We start from the raw sequence: 24200 nt of genomic DNA, 5'->3' as shown, positions 1-24200 counted from the left end.
CCGAATGGCAGAGAAGCATCTGAAAAAATGTTCAACATCCTTAATCATCAGGGAAATGCAAATCAAAACAACCCTGAGATTCCACCTCACACCAGTCAGAATGGCTAAGATCAAAAATTCAGGTGACAGCAGATGCTGGCGTGGATGTGGAGAAAGAGGAACACTCCTCCATTGTTGGTGGGATTGCAGGCTTTTACAACCACTCTGGAAATCAGTCTGGCGGTTCCTCAGAAAACTGGATATCGTACTACCGGAGGATCCAGCAATACCTCTCCTGGGCATATATCCAGAAGATGCCCCAACTGGTAAGAAGGACACATGCTCCACTATGTTCATAGCAGCCTTATTTATAATAGCCAGAAGCTGGAAGGAACCCAGATGCCCCTCAACAGAGGAATGGATACAGAAAATGTGGTACATCTACACAATGGAGTACTACTCAGCTATGAAAAAGAATGAATTTATGAAATTCCTAGCCAAATGGATGGACCTGGAGGGCATCATCCTGAGTGAGGTAACACATTCACAAAGGAACTCACACAATATGTACTCACTGATAAGTGGATATTAGCCCAAAACCTAGGATATCCAAGATATAAGATACAATTTCCTAAACACATGAAACTCAAGAAAAATGAAGACTGACGTGTGGACACTATGCCCCTCCTTAGAAGTGGGAACAAAACACCCTTGGAAGGAGGTACAGAGACAAAGTTTGGAGCTGAGATAAAAAGATGGACCATGTAGAGACTGCCATATCCGGGGATCCATCCCCTAATCAGCTTCCAAATGCTGACACCATTGCATACACTAGCAAGATTATGCTGAGAGGACCCTGATATAGCTGTCTCTTGTCAGAGTATGCCTGGGCCTAGCAAACATAGAAGTGGATGCTCACAGTCGGCTATTGGATGGATCACATGGCCCCCAATGAAGGAGCTAGAGAAAGTACCCACGAAGCTAAAGGGATCTGCAACCCTATAGGTGGATCAACATTATGAACTAACCAGTACCCCGGAGCTCTTGACTCTAGCTGCATATGTATCAAAAGATGGCCTAGGCGGCCATCACTGGAAAGAGAGGCCCATTGGACACGCAAACTTTATATGCCCCAGTACAGGGGAACGCCAGGACCAAAAAAGGGGAGTGGGTGGGTAGGGGAGTGGGGGTGGGTCGCTATGGGGGACTTTTGGTATAGCATTGGAAATGTAAATGAGCTAAATACCTAATAAAAAATGGAAAAAAAATTCTTATCACATAATGGAAAAAAATATTTCTCAGCTCACATCTTTTCTCTCTATATCTGGTAAGCTTTCTGATTCTTCTTTTTTTTTAAATTTTTTATAGATGTTTTAAACTATTTCATTTCATTTTTTATTGGATATTTTCTTTATTTAAATTTCTAATGTTATCCCCTTCCCAGGTCTCTTCTCTGGAAATCCCCTATCCTTTCCCTTCTTCCACTGCCTCTATGAGGGTACTCCCCCCAACCCCCCCCCCCCCACTCCTGCCTTCCAGCCCTGACATTCTCCTACACAGGGGCATCGAACCGCTTCAGGCCCAAGGGTTTGCTCTTCCCACTGATGTCCAACAAGGCCATTCTCTGCCACATAAGTGGCTGGAGCTATTGGTCCCTCCATGTGTGTTCTTTGGTTGGTGGTCCAGTCTCCAGTAGCTCAGGGTGTGTGTGGGGGGTCTGGCTGGTTGACACTGTTGTTCCCCTCATGGTGCTTCAAACTCCCTCAGCTCCTTCAGTCCCTTCTCCAACTCCTCAATCTGGGAGCTTCTGGATTCTTAAAGCGTCACTAAGGAGTGTCTGTGGCCAAAATTCCCAAATAAATAGAGATAAGAATTTGTGGTGAAATGATACAAGAGGTTTAAGGATTTGATTTCCTAGAAGATTAGACTATGCAATTGCTTACAGATTTAAAGATCTATTCTAGACTTCTGTCCACCCAGATATTCATGAAGAATGAGTGGCTGTTCACTGACTGTTTTTTTAGAAAAATTAGTGAGCGATGATTGTGTGATAGACACTCTTAAGATTTCCATCACCACCTGTGAGTACAGACAGCTTTCCTCCAAAGATCAGTTCATTGTTGTCCCAGAGTCCTGCATGCCTTACCTCAGTAATCTAACCCAAATACTAGACAACTGGGTGCTTTAGACTAATACCATGTTTCTTCTTTTCCCCAGTCCTTCATCCTATTTCTCTGTGTGCATTGGCTCACTGCTCTATTTGCATCTCTCAAACCATGCACCTTGAAATGACCTTATCTTCATTTTCTTCTTCCCCTGCCCCAAATATAAGCATTCAATTCTGTCACATAATTTTTTCTGAAATATCTTGCATTTGTACTTTCCTTTGTCAATGTTCATGGTCCTAGCTTTCATCTAGGCCCTCGATGAATAAGTAGCTGGTAGTAATGTAACACATGACCTAAAGTCTCCTCACTGTAAAATGTGATCCACTCATGGCAACAACACACAGAATCATGCCATTTCTACATTTAAACTGAATCTAAAGTACTTAACTATAGGACCTTTTAATCCATGGTTTTAATGTAATAAATGGCCCTAGTTCTTAACAGTTTTTATCTAAATCTTGTATTTATTGAGATTTATTTATTTTTATCTTAGGCACTTGGGTGTTTTGCCTGAATATATGTTTGTACAACATGTGCATGCAGTACCTTTGGGGTCCAGGAGAGGGTGTCTGATGTCTTGGAACTATAGTTATAGATGGTTATGAGCTTTCATGTGGGTGCTAAGAATCAAATTCCCCTGGAAGAGCAACCACAGCTATTAATGGCTGAGCAATCTCTCCAGCTCCCAAAGCTTTTATTTTATACTCTTTCTAAATACAAATGTAATCATTTCTCTGTGTTTTTTTTTAAATGTATTTTATCATTTCTCCTTTTCCTTCCCTCCAACACCCCTCACCATGTCTACACTGTTCCCACGACCCTTCAACTCCATGGCCTATTTCATACACACACACACACACACACACACACACACACACACACACACACAAATATATATGTATATGAGTATACATATAAATATACCATATTCAGTCTATTTAGTGTTACTTGTATGTATACTGAACAGGGACCATTATAGAAAACCACAACTGGTCAAAATGAAAAGGTGTGTCTAGTGGTGTGTCACTGTGAGATTTCTGTGTTAGATGCTAGCTTGTATAAGTGGCTAGTTTTGATTAGCCATTGTTGGGTGCCTGCCAAGTCCTGCATGGTCATGGAAGGGATGGTACAACATGTTTTCTACCCCTAGAACAGAACCAGCAGGGCATGGGCTTCCATGAATGTTGCTGGATATAAGGATTGTTTGTATAAATAAATATATATTTTACTTCATGTTCCTCCTTTGGGAAATATTCTCCCTGCCAAGGTAATTGGGAAATGTCCAGTCTGTTAAGGTTAATGACTCAATGATAATCAGATATAACACAAATCCAGGAGGCAAGGGCATATCTAATGTCAGCAAAATGGTAGAATGCTGTGATCTTTAGGACAGCCCTGAAGACTGTGGGAAGGAACTTCGAAAACCTAAGTTCAAAAATATATAGGTAGGATTTCTCAACTGTGAAAAATATAAGGATGCAATATGAATTATATGACGGAGCTTCACGGACCTAAAGGAACAAAGACAGCTTGTGAGAAAGATATTAAGGAAGGAGATAAAGAGATTTTGGGGGAGGGTGGTAATTGCAGGGAAAGATCCTCCCAGCTAAGTTTATTGTTTGTACTTACAAAGATAGGCATATTCCTGAGTTCAAGGTCATCTTGGGACAGAGCTAGTTTAGGCTCAGGCCCAGGTGTGGTAGGAATGGTAATTTCAGGACAAGATCCCACCCCAGCTAAACTTATTATCTGTGATTACAAAGGCAGGCAGATCTCTGCATTCATTTACAATTAAAAAAACAATGTGCTTGCTGTTTTTTTTTCTCTCTCTAAAATTCAGAGGGCTGGGGTCATGGAATGCTGATTTATTGAATAATCAATCGGGAACCTGGAGTAAATGACTGAGTTGGTATGTAAATAAAAGACTGGCCTTGGTCTTTGAAAGCTTGTGCTGTCTGGAGATCTCCAGAAAGTTATCTCAAGCAGAACACAGGCTGTTAGCTTGTACCCCGTGATTATCTTTGAGTCATTCTTTTCACTGCTCTCAAACACCCTTTCCCTCAGGAATCCCTCTCCAAGCTAAGGCTGGTTCTGGAAGGTGGCCAACCCCAGGAGAAATCTACAACACTTCTGCACCCAAGGCATAAGTAACATTGTGGGATTGTAAGAGCCAGAGGACCCGAACATTTGTTATGGGATTGTGCCTCTTACAAACAACAGAAAACTTCACCTATGATATGGCAACAATATGGCTGCCTAAACAAGATGCAAAGAAGAATGACATCAGTAGGTGCTGTGTTAGTCATGGTTCTCTAAATGAATAGAATTTGTAGAACACACACACACACACACACACACACACACACACACACACACACACACACAAACATACTTTATTTGACTGACTTACAGGATGTAGTCCAGCAGTCCAATAGTGAAGGACTATACAGTTCTCACAGTTGAAGGCGTAAGACTTCAGTGGTTGTTCAGTTCTTGAAGGAGGATGTTCAGCTGGTTCTGGAATCCTAGAAGTTTTTTGGAGAGCTGAGATCTCGATCTTTGTTGGGAATCCCGAGGAAGTTAGTTCCAGTGTAGGTGAAAGAATGCCGCAGCAGGAGAATAGATAAACTAGTCAGTGAGAGCAAGGGCAAGCAGCAAAAAGCAAGTTTCCCTTCATGCTCTTTCATGTGGGCAGCCAGTAGCAGGTAGAGCTCACATTTAAGGCTGAGTCTTCCTATCTTAAATAATCTAGTTCAGGAAATCCCTCACAGGCATGCTCAGCAGCGTCAGTCTTAGTTGATTCCAGTGGGAGACAAATAAGAACCAAGGAATGACTCTCATTGCTATCAAGTCTTATGGGTCCCCATCTGTAGACAAAGAACTACAGGTAACCAAAGAATGCTGAGAATGGAAGAAATACTCTTCCTCGGGACTGATATCATCCCTCCCTGACATTGGTTATACAAGGCTAATTAGTCAGCTAGGTTTGTTTGTTTATTTTAATTAAAATGTTTTCATACAATAGATTTTATTTGTAGTCTTTCCCTTCCCCCAACTCTTCCTCTCTAGAACCTCGCTGCCTTCTTGCCTACCCAACTTTAATCTTCACATCCTGCTCTCTAAAAGAAAATTACAAAACTCAAAAATCAAAACTGGCTATTCTCATTGTTATCTTCTCTGTCACACTTATTTCTCCCTAATACTTCAAGACTTAATTACTTATGTATTTTTTTTACTGTATACTTTACTCTTGCATTTATCCATTTAACCACTCACTTATTTTATGCACCATGCACTCATTCATCTACATAGCTGTTCCATCTCTACAATGTGGTCTAATAAATTATAACATAGTAAAGAATAACACAGAGCTCTTATCTTCATGGATTTTTTTAAACGACATTTTTGTATGAAATAAATAAAAATTAGATAAGTGTAGCAATAATATGATTTCAGAAAATGAAAATTTTCTTGAAAAACAACAAAAAGAACAGTTTGTAAGGCTAGAAGTTGTCAGAGTCAAAAAATTCCTTAGTGCAATGGCTACTGTAACAAAATAACATAGACACTACTTTATAAAGAAAAAAAAAGTTATTTCTTATAGTTCTAAAGGCATAGATGTCCAAGCTCAAGATGCAGGTAGATTTCAGCCTCTGGTGGGGGCTGCTCTTTGTTTCCTAGGTGATATCACATTAATGTGTGCTCTGAGAGGAGAGAGTCCTAGCTGGTAGGTCAGCTAGCCTAACACTAGGTAAAGCCTCCTTTAGAGGAGTCTTTTTTCTCACTCACAAAGGAAGTCTACCACGTGCTAGATCAACTTCTTAAACATGGCACTTCTTCATCTTTTTTATTAGCAACTAAATGCTGGAGAGGACACAGTGAGTCCATCACTGGAAGACCTGAATTAACTGTGGTAGTCATCGTGGCATGCTTTATATGGACTTGATATAGGTTATGTGAGAAATAGGAGGCAAGAATAAAATGTGAATATCAATGAGAGTTGACACCACTCTCTGGGGGTGAAGCAGATTAACAAGACATAAGTTAAAGAGAGGTTATTTTATTTATTTACAGATTAATGTTTCTCATTAGGGAGAAGCATGGTATAACAGAGTTCATTGAGGGGCCCTTGGGGCGGGACAACTATGAAAGGCCACGTTTTGGATCATTTCTAGCTCTACCACTATGCATCCTTGAATCTTAATTTTTTTAAACTGACATAAAACAATAGCATATATTTATGGAATATAATATGATGATTTGATATGTGTACACAATATGTAGTAATCTATATCTTGGGACATGCATTTTTTATACTACCTACAAAATCTGCTAAGGTTCTCATAGTATGCATATTGAAGTGTTTTCTTCTCGATATTACTGTGTAACTGAACACTGCCAGTTCTTCCTCTTATCTAACATATTATTTTCTGATTTCCTTCTGTCTTCCACCTCAATCCTCCGTTGTCATCCTGAGTCTCTGATTCCACCTGCCCATTCTGTGGAGTGAACTTTTAAAACTTCCATATATGATTGGAACATATGGTATTTGTTTTTCTCTGCCTGGCTTATTTCACTTAGCACAATGTTGAGTCTTAAAACTTTAAGATGGGCACATTCCCAGTAGCTTAAAATCAAATGTTTATTGCCCAAAGACATTCAGAGTAATAGGCCCCAGTTCACAGCACACATTAACAAGCTCTTCAGAAGTTTTCAGCTTAAAACAGGATCTTCAACATGGGTCACAATGATAATCTAAATGTGGGGTGCAAGCAAGTTAGCAAAAAACAAGCAAGCAAGCAAAAACAAACAAACAAACAACAACAAACCCAAAAGAATAAAAACAAACAGCAAAAATCCTCCAAAACTTAGCAAAGATATAGTTAATAAAAGAAAAATCTTCAAGTAAAATTTCTTCATTTGTTTTCTATCTGTGCACATGGCACTCACATGATCTTTATCTTTTTTTTTAAGATTTATTTATTACATGTAAGTACACTGTAGCTGTCTTCAGACACACCAGAAGAGGGCGTCAGATTTCATTACAGATGGTTGTGAGCCACCATGTGGTTGCTGGGATTTGAACTCTGGACCTTCAGAAGAACAGTTGGGTGCTCTTACCCACTGAGCCATCTCACCAGCCCGGATCTTTATTTTTTTAACAGGGAGCACATGTACAGATCATTTCTTACCCAGGAGAAAGGGAATAGCCCATGGTCATAGGAAGAACAGGAAGCACTGGAAGGCCAGGGCCTAACTTTTCTTTGTTTACATCCAGAAATAGACAAAAGCTTCCCAAGCTCACTTCCATTAACTGTGAAGTAGGATAATTTTATAGACCCTGCCTATCTTGTAGTGTTTTGGTGGCCTTTTGCCAAATAACTTTATAAACAGAAGGTTTTGGCCTTGCCCCCTCCATAAATCATGAAACTTTATAGCTGACGAGGCAATCCCCTTGATTACAAATTTCTCTTTTACCAGGCTATTGCAAAGATCTCAAAGATCATCTATATACGGTGACAATGCTCCTCTAGCAGGACAGGCCATTATCATGTCCAGGCAGTTCTAAATAAAGGCCTAAGTTGAGACATAAGGCAAGTTCAAGGAAGTACTATTAATGTCGTTCTGTATTGTAGTGATTGGTGTACTCAATTTATTTCCCAAAGAGATGATAAATTCCTGAATGTTAGAAACCATGTCTTGTATAATATTCTCATATTCCCACTATTGGCAGCAGTTATGAGCTCAATAAAGATTAGTTATATGAATCAGTGCAAGTAGGGAGGTAGGCTGCGGAGCTGTATCACTACATATATAAACACTACATAAATCTTCCAGGCCATATATACAGTTCCCTTGCTTCTCCATGTCTCTGCTTTTGGAATGTCCATATTATGAAACTAGATTAGTTTTCTTGGGCCATGTTCCTTATTCCCTGGTGTCATGCTTACCCTCCCATAAATATTTCCAAAGACATTCCAGAAAGATATGCACACCTCAATTTTCCTAAGAAAAGTATACTTGCTGTAAATGTTTTGGCAAAGTTAGCTCCATTTCTTGAAGTCTGTGGAAGACATGGTATAACGATATAGCTTCATTTATTCCTTGATCTTAGGCATGCTGCAATGGCTTCTGCTAGGTTTTTTTAGTAAAGGCAGAGAGTAAAATTGCCCAGAACACTAGAAAACTCATCACAGACATGTACTCCCAGGTTATTTCCTGACCTCATTTCTGAGAGCGGTTAAGCTGTGACAAGGTTGTTACAGATACAGGAAACAGCTGCAGAACACACTGTCCGAAAATCAGCCTCTTGTTGTCTTAAGCCAAACTTGTTATCTCTTCTGAATGTAAGCATTTTGATCAATGTCATTGTCAAGTACATTCCAAACACAGTGTTAATTTCAAAACATGACTAGACAAGAATATTGAGCTTGCCCAAGTGCTGAGAACACCTGGCCTTGTTTCACAACTTGATATAAAATACAAATAGGACTATTTGATCATAACTCAATATAGTCTTATCCCTTTAAGTGTGTGGTGACCAGGAGACAAAACATCAAATAAGCTTACATAGCTAGACTTTTCCATTTCACGTGAGTTTTGTTTTGGGGTTGTGATGATTTGTTCTTGGAATTATGACATATCAGACCAAATTCGTATCTCAGAAGTTAGGAGGAGGTGAGGAGTCGGCTACTAGCTACTATGTTTGTCGGTAATAAACTCATATGTTGGACAAACCATTTTATCCGTTAAGATTAATATTCTTATCAGTGAAGATAGTTGAACTGAATTTCGGATACTTTTCCAGCTATCACATTCTTTAGTTCTAATCACTTATAATACAAAATAACACAAGGCAAACTTGCCTGCTTCATCTAGTAAGTTCAAGAGGGGCTGAGAAGTACTGAATGCCAGAAGCAGTTACTCGATTCCTTACATAAAGAAAGGACAATTTTTTTCCCCATGAATTAAAGTGAAGTTCCAGGCTCAAAATTACAAGGTAAATAACAATTCCCTTTAGGTATTTATCTATTATCCCAGAGTTGGACACAAATGTTCAGAGCTAAAATTAAAAGGACACTTGGGATGTCTGTGTTTATAAGGCTGGTTAATGGATGTTTTTGTACCCAGACTACTTTTTATTTATTTATAATTTTTTTGTGTTTTATTATTTGTCAAAATTTATTTTTATATATGCATATATGCCTGCTTGTCTGTGTATCCACCAGTTATGTGCTTGTCTCTATAGAGGTCAGAAAGGGTGTAGGGACAGTAGAATAACAGTGTTAAGTAGTACTAAGCATCCTGGCTGGTATGGGTGCTGGAAACTGAACCTGAGTCCTTTGCAGGAACAGTATGTCCTTCTCATTGTTGATCCACCTCTCTAGTCTAGTATTTTAAAACATAACAAACATCCATTTTACTTTAAACTTGGCAGTGGTTATCTGTAAATGAGAGTAGAAAATTAAACCACACCAGAATAACTAAGGCTAAGCAGGAAGAAGTAGAGCCTTCTTTCCCTGGTGGGGAGTTTCTTGGGAAAATCCTTTCCTTGAATGAAGGGATCCAAGCCCAGCAATCCTAGATTAGCATCACAGAGATTCTGACATATCTGTGTGACAAACCCAAAGGCAGAGGTTGTGTAGAACTCTCAGTTTCAAACTGCCATGCCTCCGGAAATGAGAGGTAGAAGGTCTGGGCAAGGGAGCAGGAGTGAAGCAAGGTTCATGCTGAACTTTGTCATGTGACAATGCCTCCAAAGTCCTTGTAGTCAGGACAACCTAGAATCAAGAGGCTGTGGGGCACAAGATTATAGAATGGCACATATGGGGCTTGAAAATTTCAAGTTTGGATGAATCTCCTGGGGCTGAAACTGTGTAGTTAAAAGACTATAAAAGTTCTGTGAACAACTTGCTTCTGAGTCCTCTAGAGAGGCACACAGCAGACATCATCTCACAGAGAAGGCCCCTCATCTACCCACAGCTCTCCACTTCTCTCTTTTTCCTAAGTGGAAGGGATTCAGAAAAGGCATGAGGAAGAAAGGATGGCATCCTCCATGACCTTCTCCATCCATATGCTTCAGGATGATGCTAATGGCCTAGGGAGACTTGGACAATAGAGGATGTGGGGCTAATGGTCAGAGAAATGAATACGTTTTATCTATTTATGAATTTGACTCCTTGGTAGCTTAGTGTAGCTTAAAACCCATGGGAAATGAGGACAGTTTCAGAAAGAGGTAGTGAGGGGAGGGCCCTGGTGGCTGTTAAAATTAAAATTCGGGGTTGGAGAGATGCTTTAGTAGCTGGCAGGGCTTACATGTCTTGCAGAGGACCCAGGTTCACTTCCCAGCACTGACACAATCAGGTGGCTTCCAGCTGCCTGGAACTTTAGTTCCTGGGGATCTGACACTCCCTGGCTTTCTGAGGTGCCTTAATGAAAATGGTACACATAAAACTCAAACACAGAGAGGATAGGGATCCGCCCAGCGCGGGAGCGCTTTGCATGAGCATCGCAGCAAACATCTTGGTTCCGGGACCCCGCCGAGTGTATTCTGCACAGGTGAGAGTATGGAATACAGAAGCTAAAAGATTCTGGGACAGGCGGGAGCCACAGAGCTTCTAAGGCAGCCCCCTTTTCGGGTCCCAGAAAGCTGGCCACTTTCCTGGCCAAAGGATAGGGATCTGCCCGGCCCAGGAGCGCTTTGCCTGAGCATCAACTGCAGACATCTTGGTTCCAGGACTCCTCTGAGAGTATTCTGCACAGGTGAGAGTATAGAATACAGAAGCTAACAGCTTCTGGGACAGGCCAAAGCAACTCAGCTTTGGGACAGGTCCTGTTTTGGACCTTCATCTTCGGACAGGAGGGAGGTCCTAAGGCCAGATATCTGTGCACCTTTCCTGTAAGAGGACAGCTTGCCTGCAGAGAGTGCTCTGACCACTGAAATTCAGAGGAGAGAGCTAGTCTCCCAGGTCTGCTGATAGAGGCTAATAGAATCACCTGAGAAACAAGCTCTAACCAGAGACAACTATAACAACTAGCTCCAGAGAATACCAGATGGCGAAAGGCAAACGTAAGAATCCTACTAACAGAAATCAAGACCACTCACCATCATCAGAACACAGCTCTCCCATCCTACCTAGTCCTGGGCACCCCAACACAACCGAAAAGCTAGAACCAGATTTAAAAGCATATCTCATGATGATGGTAGAGGACATCAAGAAGGACTTTAATAACTCACTTAAAGAAATACAGGAGAACATTGCTAAAGAGATACAAGTCCTTAAAGAAAAACATGAAAACACAACCAAACAGGTAGAAGTTCTAAAAGAAAATCAGGAAAACACATCCAAACAGGTGATGTAAATGAACAAAATCATACTAGACCTAAAAAGGGAAGTAGACACAATAAAGAAAACCCAAAGTGAGGGAACGCTGGAGATAGAAAACCTAGGAAAGAAATCTGGAACCATAGATGTGAGCATCAGCAACAGAATACAAGAGATGGAAGAGAGAATCTCAGGTGCTGAAGATCCCATAGAGAACATGAGCACAACAATCAAAGAAAATACAAAATGCAAAAGGATCCTAAATCAAAACATCCAGGAAATCCAGGACACAATGAGAAGACCAAACCTACGGATAATAGGAGTTGATGAGAATGAAGATTTTCAATTTAAAGTGCCAGCAAATATCTTCAACAAAATTATAGAAGAAAACTTCCCAAATCTAAAGAAAGAGATGCCCATGAACAGATAAGAAGCCTACAGAACTCCAAATAGACTGGACCAGAAAAGAAATTCCTCCCGACACATAATAATGAGAACAACAAATGCACTAAATAAAGATAGAATATTAAAAGCAGTAAGGGAGAAAGGTCAAGTAACATATAAAGGCAGGCTTATCAGAATTACACCAAACTTTTAACCAGAGACTATGAAAGCCAGAAGAGCCTGGACAGATGTTATACAGACACTAAGAGAACAAAAAATGCCAGCCCAGGCTACTATACCCTGCCAAATTCTCAATTACCATAGATGGAGAAACCAAAGTATTCCACGACAAAACCAAATTCACACATTATCTTTCCAAGAATCCAGCCCTTCAAAGGATAATAACAGAAAAAAAAGCAATACAAGGACGGAAATCATGCCCTAGAAAAAGCAAGAAAGTAATCCCTCAACAAATCAAAAAGAAGACAGCCACAAGAACAGAATGCCAGCTCTAACAACAAAAATAAAAGGAAGCAACAACTCCTTTTCCTTAATATCTCTTAATATCAATGGACTCAATTCCCCAATAAAAAGACATAGACTAACAGACTGGATACACAAACAGGACCCAACATTCAGCTGTTTACAGGAAACCCATCTCAGGGAAAAAGACAGACACTACCTCAGAGTGAAAGACTGGAAAACAATTTCCAAGCAAATGGTCTGAAGAAACAAGCTGGAGTAGCCATTCTAATATTGAATAAAATCGACTTCCAACCCAAAGTTATCAAAAAAGACAAGGAGGGACACTTCATACTCATCAAAGGTAAAATCCTCCAAGAGGAACTCTCAATTCTGAATATCTATGATCCAAATGCAAGGGCAGCCACGTTCATTAAAGACACTTTAGTAAAGCTCAAAGCACACATTGCACCTCACACAACAACAGTGGGAGACTTCAACACATCACTTTCATCAATGGACAGATCGTGGAAACAGAAACTAAACAGGGACACAGTGAAACTAACAGAAGTGATGAAACAAATGGATTTGACAGATATCTACAGAATATTTTATCCTAAAACAAAAGGATATACCTTCTTCTCAGCACCTCACGGGACCTTCTCCAAAATTGACCATATAATTGGTCACAAAACAGGCCTCAACAGATACAAAAATATTGAAATTGTCCCATGCATCCTATCAGACCACCATGGACTAAGGCTGATCTTCAATAACAACATAAAGAATAGAAAGCTAACATTCACGTGGAAACTGAACAACACTCTTCTCAATGATACCTCAGTCAAGGAAGGAATAAAGAAAGAAATTAGTGACTTTTTGGAGTTTAATGAAAATGAAGCCACAACATACCCAAACTTATGGGACACAATGAAAGCATTTCTAAGAAGAAGACTCATAGCTCTGAGTGCCTCCAAAAAGAAACTCGAGAAAGTACACATTAGCAGCCTGACAACACATGTAAAATCTCTAGAATAAAAGGAAGAAAATTCACCCAAGAGGAGTAGAAGGCAGGAAACAATCAAACTCAGGGGTGAAATCAACCAAGTGGAAACCAGAAGAACTATTCAAAGAATCAACCAATCGAGGAGTTGGTTCTTTGAGAAAATCAACAAGATAGATAAACCCTTAGCCAAACTCACTAGAGGACACAGGGAAAGCATCCTAATTAACAAAATCAGAAATGAAAAGGGAGACATAACAACAGATCCTGAAGAAATCCATAACACCATCAGATCCTTCTACAAAAGGCTATACTCAACAAAACTGGAAAACCTGGAAGAAATGGACAAGTTTCTAGACAGATACCAGGTACTAAAGTTAAATCAAGATCAGGTTAATAATCTAAACAGTCCCATATTTCCTAAAGGAATAGTAGCAGTCATTAATAGTCTCCCAACCAAAAAAAGCCCAGGACCAGATGGGTTTAGTGCAGAGTTCGATAAGACCTTCAAAGAAGATCTAATCCCAGTTCTTCACAAACTATTCCACAAAATTGAAACAGAAGGTACTCTACCCAACTCATTCTATGAAGCCACAATTACTCTGATACCTAAACAACAAAAAGACCCAACGAAGATAGAGAACTTCAGACCAATTTCTCTTATGAATATCGATGCAAAAATCCTCAATAAAGTTCTTGCTAACCGAATCCAAGAACACATCAAAACGATCATCCATCCTGACCAAGCAGGTTTCATTCCAGGGATGCAGGAATGGTTAAATATATGGAAATCCATCAACGTAATCCAGTATATAAACAAACTCAAAGACAAAAACCACATGATCATCTGTTTAGATGCAGAGAAAGCATTTGACAAAATCCAACACCCATTCATGATAAAAGTCTTGGAAAGATCAGGAATTCAAGGCCCATACCTAAACATGATAAAAGCAATCTATAGCAAACCAGTAGCCAACATCAAAGTAAATGGTGAGAAGCTGGAAGCAATCCCACTAAAATCAGGGACTAGATAAGGCTGTCCACTATCTCCCTACCTATTCAACATTGTACTTGAAGTCCTAGCCAGTGCAATTCAACAACAAAAGGAGATCAAGGGGATACAAATTGAAAAAGATGAAGTCAAAATATCACTTTTTGCAGATGATATGATAGTATATATAAGTGACCCTAAAAATTCCACCAGAGAACTCCTAAGCCTGATAAACAGCTTCAATCAATTAGCTGGATATAAAATTAACTCAAACAAGTCAATGGCCTTTCTGTACACAAAGGATAAACAGGCTGAGAATGAAATTAAGGAAACAACACCCTTCTCAATAGTCACAAATAATATAAAATACCTTGGCGTGACTCTAACTAAGGAAGTGAAAGATCTGTATGATAAAAACTTCAAGTCTCTGAAGAAAGAAATTAAAGAAGATCTCAGAAGATGGAAAGATCTCCCATGCTCATGGATTGGCAGGATCAACATTGTAAAAATGGCTATCTTGCCAAAAGCAATCTACAGATTCAATGCAATCCCCATCAAAATTCCAACTCAATTCTTCAACGAATTAGAAAGGGCAATCGGCAGATTCATCTGGAATAACAAAAAACCTAGGATAGCAAAAAGTCTTCTCAAGGATAAAAGAATCTCTGGTGGAATCATCATGCCTGACCTAAAGCTATACTACAGAGCAATTGTGATAAAAACTGCATGGTACTGGTATAGTGACACAAAAGTAGACCAATGGAACAGAATTGAAGACCCAGAGATGAACCCACACACCTATGGTCACTTGATCTTTGACAAGGGAGCTAAAATCATCCAGGGAAAAAAAGACAGCATTTTCAACAAATGGTGCTGGCAAAACTGGTGGTTATCATGTAGAAGAATGAGAATTGATCCATTCCTATCTCCTCTTACTAAGGTCAAATCTAAGTGGATTAAGGAACTTCACATAAAACCAGAGACACTGAAACTTATAGAGGAGAAAGTAGGGAAAAGCCTCGAAGTTATGGGTACAGGGGAAAAATTCCTGAGTAGAACACTAATGGCTTGTGCTGTAAGATCGAGAATCGTTAAATGGGACCTCATAAAGTTGCAAAGCTTCTGCAAGGCAAAAGACACCGTCAATAAGACAAAAAGACCACCAACAGATTGGGAAAGGATCTTAACCTATCCTAAATCGGATAGGGGACTAATATCCAATATATATAAAGAAATCAAGAAGGTGGTCTCCAGAAAATCGAATAACCCCATTAACCATGGGGTTCAGAGCTGAACAAAGAATTCTCACCTGAGGAATACAGAATGGCAGAGAAGCACCTGAAAAAATGTTCAACATCCTTAATCATCAGGGAAATGCAAATCAAAACAACCAAAGTAGATTCCACCTCACACCAGTCAGAATGGCTAAGATCAAAAATTCAGGTGACAGCAGATGCTGGCGAGAATTGTAGAAAGAGGAACACTCCTCCATTTTTGGTGGGATTGCAAGCTTGTACAACCACTCTGGAAATCAGTCTGGCGGTTCCTTAGAAAATTGGACATAGTACTACCAGAGGATCCAGCAATACCCCTCCTGGGCATATATCCAGAGGATGTCCCAACCGGTATGAAGGACACATGCTCTACTATGTTCATAGCAGCCTTATTTATAATTGCCAGAAGCTGGAAAGAACCTAGATGCCCCTCAACAGAAAAATGGATACAGAAACTGTGGTACATTTACACAATGGAGTACTACTCAGCTATTAAAAAGAATGAATTTATGAAATTCCTAGGCAAATGGATGGACCTGGAGGGCATCAATCTGAGTGAGGTTAACACAACCACAAAGGAACTCACACAAGATGTACTCACTGATAAGTGGATATTAGCCCAAAAACTTAGGATACCCAAGATATAACATACAATTTGCTAAACACATGAAACTCAAGAAGAATGAAGACCAAAGTGTGGACACTTTGCCCCTTCTTAGAATTGGGAACAAAACACCCATGGAAGGAGTTACAGAGACAAAATTTGGAGCTGTGACAAAAGAATGGACCATCTAGAGACTGCCATATCCAGGGATCCACCCCATAATCTGCTTCCAAATGCTGACACCATTGCATACACTAGCAAGAATTTGCTGAAAGGACCCAGACATAGCTGTCTCTTCTGAGACTATGCCAGGGCCTAGCAAACACAGAAGTGGATGCTCACAGTCAGCTATTGGATGGATCACAGGGCTCCCAATGGAGGAGCTAGATAAAGTACCTAAGGAGATAAAAGGATCTGCAACCCTATAGGTGGAACAACAATATGAACTAACCAGTACCCTGGAGCTCTTGACTCTAGCTGCATATGTATCAAAAGATGGCCTAGTCGGCCATCACTGGAAAGAGAGGCCCATTGGACTTGCAAACTTTATATGCCCCAGTACAGGAGAACATCAGGGCCAAAAAAAATGGGAATGGGTGGGTAGGAAAGTGGGGGGGGGATGGTATGGGGGACTTTTGGGATAGCATTGAAAATGTAATTGAGGAAAATACGTAAAAAAAAAAAAAGATTAGAACTGCAGAGAATAGAGGAAAACACTCACACACACACACACACACACACACACACACACACACACACACACATTCATGTAGATAGACACCACACATCAGATTGACTGTAGCATTTTATTTTTGTATACCTTTAAGATACCTAGAAAATAAAAATGTTTATGTTTAAAAAAATAAAAAAAACTGGAAAGACAAACTCCTATAGGCACAATAAGCACAAAAAATAAAACCAAACCAACCAACCAAACAAACACCAATAGAAAGTAGCAGAAAAGCAACTTCCCAGGACAGATAATTACAATGTTAAATATACAGAGCATTAAGAGGTTACTGAATGCTACAAAAGAAAGAAAAGCCATGAGACACAACCTTATCGGATGGTAAAGTCATCAGACTGATAGGAAGCCAGAGAAAGGAGGAGAGAGGAATGAATTGGTTTCCAGCATTTGTGGGTATGGAGCCTACATAATTCATTTTTTTTTTTTTTTGTAACTAGGGAAATCTCCAGTTGTGGGACTGGAAAGCCAACCCACTCACAAAACCTTTGTCCCACATGCAAAATATGTTTGAGGGAGTGCTCAATCAATGAATGTTCTAACTTAAGGCCCTGGTCACAAGAGTTCCTACGGGTCTGGATGGCCAGGAACTGGAAGCTTGATGGCCTAGAGACCTAGGCCAGAACCAAACATGATGGAACAACAATACCATGTCAAGAAATGATTCCTAATGATATTCTGTTGTACTCAGATATTGGTGCCTTAGCTACATCACCATCAGAGGGTTTTCCTCCTGATGTTGATGGGAGAAAATATAGAGACCCACAGGCAGACATAAGGGCAAGGGCACTGCCCTTAATTCCAGGGGCCTCTTGGGAGCAGTGCCATGGTCCAGAAGTGAGACTGCAGGTGTAGGATGTCTAGATGAAACTTGGGGAACCCCTTGGAAAAGGGAGAGAAAGGATGATAGGTGCTTGTGGGTTTAAGGACAACAGACCATCAGAGCCCATGGAACATAATCAGCTAATCAGGGTTCACAGGGTCTCACAGAGACTGAAGTGGCAGTCATGGGACCTGCATGGGTCTAAACTATAAATGTCCTCTACATACATGTTATGGTTGTTTGGTTTGGTATTTTTCTGGGACTACAAAGAGTGGGAGAGGCAATGTCTTTGATTATTGTCTGTTCTTGGAACACTGTTCTTCCTACTGGGTTTCCCTGGTCATCCTCGACATGAGGGGTTGTGCCTGGTTTCATCTCATCTTGAATGTTGTGCTCAGTTGATATTCCTGGGAAGCTTACTCTTCTCTGAAGGGAAGTGGAGCAGGAGTGGATTGGGAGGGAGATGTGGAGGTGTGAGAGGGAACTAGGGGGAATGGAGTCTGAGGAGGCTGTAGCCAGAATGTGTTGTAAGAGAGAAGAAGTAAAAAACAATTAGTCCAATTAATTAATAAATGTGTATTTACAAAAAAAAAAACCTCAAACACACCACACACACACACACACACACACACACACACACACACACACGCACATGCACACGCACACACATGCATATTCTCATTCAAATAGATAAAAACAAAGTAAATCGCTTCCAAAACATGAGAACAATTATATCTGTTTATTTTTGATGCAGAATTTGCTCGGTAGCTCAGGCTAGCCTCAAACTTGGGATCATCTTGTGTCAATCTTCTGTACACGAGGATTCTAGAGCTATGTCATCAGACCTAGTGTAAACAATGCAAGACACTTCATTTTCCTTCTCTATCTAGAACTTTTAACAATTAGGCCTCCAAATAATAGAATTTCTAATTTTTCATAATCACTAAATTGTGATTTGAGTCTAAAGTATGCCCGATAGGCCCATGTTTTTAAACACTTGAACCCCGATTTGTGGAATTATTTTGAAAACTAGGTCCTTCACATTGTAGGTCTGGGCTAGCTAGAGTGGGTCACCATGGGTGAGTCTTTGAATGTCATTTGTCTGGCTCCCAGTTTGGTCTGTACTCTGCTTTTTCTTTTTTCTCTTTAAAGATTTATTTATTTATTTATTTATTTATTTATTTATTTATTTATTTTGTTCACGAGTAACACTGTAGCTGTCTTCAGACACACCAGAAGAGGACATTGTGTTCCTACAGATGGTTGTGAGCCACCATGTGGGTGCAGGAAATTGAACTTAGGACATCTGGAAGAGCAGTCAGCGCTCTCAACTTCTGAGCCATCTCTCTAGCCCCCTGTGCTCTGCTTTCTATCTTCTACCATGTAAACACCCCTCCACCTTACGCTCCCCTCACCAAGGCTCCACCAGAAAAACTGAAGTCCTTCTGAAGCTGAGAACTAAGGTAAACCTTGTTTCTGTCAGATTTGGTTAATTGTGCTAACACAATCCAGAATGGGGAATGACGTTGCTCCTGCTACTATTACAGAGATCGGTCACTGTGTCTGATGTTACTTGTGGAAAACCACGAAATACTAGCTTCCATAGAAAAGAAAGATGCTACTCCTACTGTTCCAAGTTATCCACAAAAAAATGTTTCTACCTGGTTTTTATGGGGAAGTGATTCTCCACAAACAGTTTCATATTGCATGCTACAGTGTATAAAATTGACTAGCAAGCAAGCCCTGGAAGGTAGATGTTCAAGTTCCCAGAGATTTATCTACCAGGAGCCCTTGATAGCATTTCACTGATTAAAAAAAAATTACTTTTGTTTACATTCACAGTGAAAGTTTCCCCCTTTCCTTCTGCTCTGAAAAGGAAGGAAATGAGTATCTGCTGTCATATATATGCTTGAGTAATACCTTCAGTATGGTCTTGTGATATGAGTCCTGCTGAAAGCCAAGGTGAACCACTGGACCTCCTTTGGTGACAGGTAACTGGCACGAAAATACTGTACAATGACCCAGCTACAGCTCATGTTACTGGAGGTGTATGTAACATAGACTATAGACATGTATTTTATACATACATGATATATACTTACGGTCATATAAAATCTACTATATTTAGTATATACATATAAATTTCAATAGTCAAAATAGTATTTTGAGGGTAATAGTAAATTGTATCCTTCTGTTTAAAAAAATGACATAATAACCAAATAAACATTTTATTTTATTTTATTTTATTTTATTTTTTGTCTTTTAGAGACAGGTTTCTCTGTGTAGCCCTGGCTGTCCTGGAAATCACTTTGTAGACCAGGCTGGCCTTGAACTCAGAAATCTGCCTGCCTCTGCCTCCCAATTGCTGGGATTAAAGGCGTGCGCCACCACCGCCCAGCCAAATAAGCAGTTTTAATCTAGTATAAAGCATTTTATATGTTATTCCTACAATGCTATTTTAGAGGCAATGATATTTCAATTTATCTGCAAAATAAAAATCCCAATTTAGTATTTCTTAGATAGTGTGGGCATATTTGAATCTTAATAATATTAGAAACACATCGCGCAATGATCTATTATTAAGACAGAAATCTCTTACTATTTAGAGGAACTTAGCATTTTACAGTTAAAACCTAAGCTTGGTGTACATTTTGATTTGAGAATCCTTATGTATCTGTAAGTGCAGGAAGATAAGCCACAGAGTAGTGAAAATCTACATATAAACAAGAATATTTTGTAATCAAGTTGAAGTTCATTTAACAAGTTTTGAGCTCTCCTTGATAATAAGACATGCAGATATAAACTATGGTACAATCTCAACTTTGGAGGAAGGCATGAAAAACAATAGCATCTCAGGGAGACATCCTGAGTACCAGGATAAAAGAGGGAAGACTTAAAACATGCTGGGGTCTGAGTAGGATGCAGAAATGCTTGGGAATTATTTCTCAACCTTGACTGCACAGTAGAATCTTCCTGTTAACTTAAAATAATGCCTACTCAAGACCCTAAACAAGATGAAAAATTTTGAGACGGTAGTCTTGTGGTTCTCTGTGGATTCTCATTGCATTCCAATTGAAATGCGCTGTCAGAATCCTGGAGAGTGAAATGGGACTTAATGAAAAATGAACAAATTCCCCCACCTGTAAGAAGGTTAGATAGTTAGAAGTTGGGCAGATGCTGGGAGCAGCATACAATGACAGGGACTGCCTGCAGTAGGCCAGGATGGAGACATCTCAGAAGCCCACAGCAGCTCCTTGTAGCTCCTTGTAGAAAAGGATGGCATCTGGGACCCCAAGAAGCAGGAAACACATCCCTCCAGGGAACCTGCCATCTGAAATATGGGACTGAACCGCCTGCAGCAGGCCCTGATGGAGACATCTCAGTAGCCAGTGGCAGCTCTTTGTAAAAGCAGTTGTTCCCATTTCTCCTAACCTTAGCCCTGGACAATGGCTGTATAGATTTCATTTGTGCATGACTACTTTTCAGTTGGCCTTGGTGTGTATAATTATTCTATTATATCTGACTTTCTTCTTTCTTCTTCTGTTTTGGTGAATTCTGTGAAACTAGATGTTACTTGATGAAATGATTCTTAAACAATTAAAAATTGAGGCATGGGGCACAGCACAGCACAGCACAGCACAGCACAGCACAGCAAAGCATAGCACAGCACAGCACACACAGCACACACAGCACACACAGCACACACAGCACACACAGCACAGCACAGCACACACAGCACAGCACACAGCACAGCACAGCACAGCACACACAGCACACACAGCACAGCACAGCACACACAGCACACACAGCACAGCACAGCACACACAGCACACACAGCACAGCACACACAGCACAGCACAGCACACACAGCACAGCACAGCACACACAGCACAGCACACAGCACAGCACAGCACAGCACAGCACAGCACACACAGCACAGCACAGCACACACAGCACAGCACACACAGCCCAGCACACACAGCACACACAGCACAGCACAGCACACACAGCACAGCACAGCACAGCCCAGCACACACAGCACACACAGCCCAGCACACACAGCACACACAGCACAGCACACACAGCACACACAGCCCAGCACACACAGCACACACAGCACAGCACAGCACAGCACAGCACACACAGCACAGCACACACAGCACAGCACAGCACAGCACACACAGCACACACAGCACAGCACAGCACACACAGCACAGCACAGCATACACAGCACACACAGCACAGCACAGCACACACAGCACACATAGCACAGCACAGCACAGCACAGCACAGCACAGTGCAGCACAGCACAGCACACACAGCACAGCACAGCACACACAGCACAGCACAGCACACACAGCACAGCACACACAGCACAGCACAGCACAGCACAGTGCAGCACAGCACAGCACACACAGCACAGTGCAGCACAGCACAGCACAGCACAGGCCTAATGGCCCAGGTGTATGCTGTGTGTTCTCATCTTGGAAACAATGCAATAACTGCACAATAGTAGTTCCAGATTAATGCTTGACTTGCAAAGAAGGTTTGAAAAAATTATTAGAAAATGAAATAGAGCCAACATTGGGACCCCAAGAAAGAAAAGAAAAACATTGAAGTTATGAAATAAGTTTGGCACAATATTTGAGAGTGGTTCCTGGACAAGCAAGTACAGAATATGTAAAACCTTATATTAGTAAAACTAAGTCAAAACACTGGGACTCTTGGGAGAGTCATTGTGTGCAATGTGCAGAAGCAGAAAGCTAGCAGAACTACTGAGTTAAGGGTTAACTTGATTCTTTCTGGCCACTGCCTGGCAGCTTTGCCCAGGCCATCTATCATTAGAGATTCACAAGAAAATGCAAGTAGCTGGCCTTGGACCTCTGAGCTCTGAAGTAGAATAAGTTAAAGTTTAAATAATGATAAGTTTGCAATTATTATTATTTTGGCTATAGACCTGGGGATAGAGAAGCTTGAAACTTTGGTGAACAATTGTAATTCTTGATTCTTTGTGGGACATGGTTATCCTTTGGAATTTGATTTGACAATGATTATACAATGTCTTTTTTAAAATCTGCTTTTGGAGTATCAATAAAAGACTGGGGCAAGAAAAAGGCTAGAGAGCAGCGAGTAGAGAGCAAATGAGGAGTATGTGAGGTGAATGTGGAGGGCAAGTGAAGAGTGAGAGAGAGCATGAGAAGAGCAAGTGAGAGAGCGAATGCAGAGAGCATGAAGAAAGAATGTGAAGAGAGAATGTGAAGAGTGAGTGAGGAGAGAATGTGAAGAGCGAGTGAAGAGAGAATGTGAGGCGTGTATGAAGAATGTATGAGTGAGTGAAAGGAGAGTGCATGTGGTGTGTGTGTGTGTGAGATGTGTGTGAAGAGTGTGTGTGAGTGAAAGGGGAACGCACAGAGGCGTGTATGCGTATGGGAGTTTGCAAAAAGAAAAGCGCACAGGAGAAAAGCAGAGTGCGCAGGAGAATGCAGTGTGTGTGCCCCCTCAAGCTGCGAGTAGATGAGAGGGAGAGAAAGAGAGCAGAGAATGAGAGAGAAGAGAGATAAACTTTAAGCCTTGAAAAACTGCCTGTCAGCTTGTACCCAAAAAGTAGTCTGTGTATATTTATTATGCGCCTTCCAGATACCCCTGCTTCCAGTTGAGAACTCCTATCCTGGGTCGAGGCTGGACCCCGACAGACACATTCCTGAACAAAGGGCAGAGGAATTGTACCTTCTAAAATACAGTACTCCATTGTGAAGATGTATTTTAAACTGCATTTAAGCTACAAAGCTCCCTGGAATGCACAGTAATACTCATTGCCTCATAGGCTAAGAGCTCTTGGAACATAAAGTTTATGCCTTATTTATCTTTGTACTTCTAAAAGTTCTAACATGAGGATTGTCACCCAATAGGCATCCAATAAACTTTTGCCAAAAGAGTAAATGAATGAATAAAAGAATAGCACAAATAAGCACATTTTGAGCTCTTGAAACAGCACACACACACACACACACACACACACACACACACACACACACACACACACGAGATTAAAGAGAAACAGTATCCTTATGGTTTACATTCAAGTGAAGGTTTATAGGGATATGTGAGCTTATGGAATGAATCAAATTAAGTTGATTTATCACAACTTTCAAACAAAATGTGAAGAAACTGGAAAAATATGCATAGGAACATGTCTCTTCTGCCGACTGCTTAGGCTGAGAACAAAGCTTCATGCACAGACAATTTAAACAACAGGAGATTTCCAGGAAAAAAAAAGAGAGAGAAAGATCAGTATTTAAATGAACAGTGGAATTCTTGGAAAGCAACCACATTTTCTTTGGAGTCTCCCCGGGCCCCTGCTTTTTTAAAAGGTGGTCTAACTTTGTAAATGAATATGAAACTCCAGTCTCTGTCTCTGTCTCTGTCTCTGTCTCTGTCTCT

The sequence above is a fragment of the Mus musculus genome, chromosome 16 (assembly GCF_000001635.26).
Source record: "Mus musculus strain C57BL/6J chromosome 16, GRCm38.p6 C57BL/6J".
NCBI classification, from domain to species: domain Eukaryota; kingdom Metazoa; phylum Chordata; class Mammalia; order Rodentia; family Muridae; genus Mus; species Mus musculus.
Note: the sequence above shows the minus strand (reverse complement) of the source record.